Genomic DNA, 837 nt, shown 5'->3' with positions numbered 1-837 from the left:
TGTTGGGGCTGTGCGGCAAACTTTGAGATACTGTAAGGGGCGTTTGAAGTTGAAATTACATCACCCTTGAATTTGTTCAAAGTTTGAACAAATTCAAGAGTGATGTAATTTACAGTAAATTAGGCTTGCGTGGTGCCGGGGGCGAGGGCTTTCTGCTTTGCGGCGCGGCGCGGCACGGCACGGAAAGTTTACCTCCTCCGCATCATCCGCGCGGGCTTGGGCCTTGGCGGATGCCAGGCGGGCGTCGTGACGGGGCAGGCAGGCACGCGGCGGTGATGCGCGGACGCGGGGGGCGGCTGCGGTCGCTGGGAACCGGTCGCTGGTGTACAGAACAGAAAGAACAGAACGAGCCGAACAGAACGAGCCGTTTGGTTGAAAATGGAGTCTCCTTCAAAGATTAACATCGAACTGTCCAATAAACAAGGTACAAGTTATGAGTGGTATGATAGGGAGATTCGTGCATGAATCATCCCGGACTCTGGAACGGGTCAGAGCAGCTACAGTACCCAAGGGTACTCCTTTTTCATCCCCCTCTCTTCCCTCTAGGATCGCCTCTGCTCTACAGTACGTGTACTCTCTTACTTGCACTGTCGCCTGTCCTCCGACAGCAGGTGATGGGTGTACATGCTGTACACGTGTGCTACGCGTACCGTTGTAAGGTTCATCATCAGCTGTCAACAGCTGGTCCTGGGACCAGCACCTGGCGCCATGCATGCCGCGCCGGCATGGCGACAGGCTCTGCCGATCGCGACTGCAATGGTGAGACGGTGCTTGCTGTAAAAGGCATGCCGTAAACGGTGGGGGCGGGTGTAGGGCCGCCGCCGCTTACAGCGAAGG

This window comes from Chondrus crispus, genomic scaffold (genome assembly GCF_000350225.1).
Source record: "Chondrus crispus Stackhouse genomic scaffold, scaffold_463, whole genome shotgun sequence".
In the NCBI taxonomy this organism is placed as follows: Eukaryota; Rhodophyta; class Florideophyceae; order Gigartinales; family Gigartinaceae; genus Chondrus; species Chondrus crispus.
The sequence above is the reverse complement of the archived record's forward strand: the minus strand, read 5'-3'. Positions refer to the sequence as shown.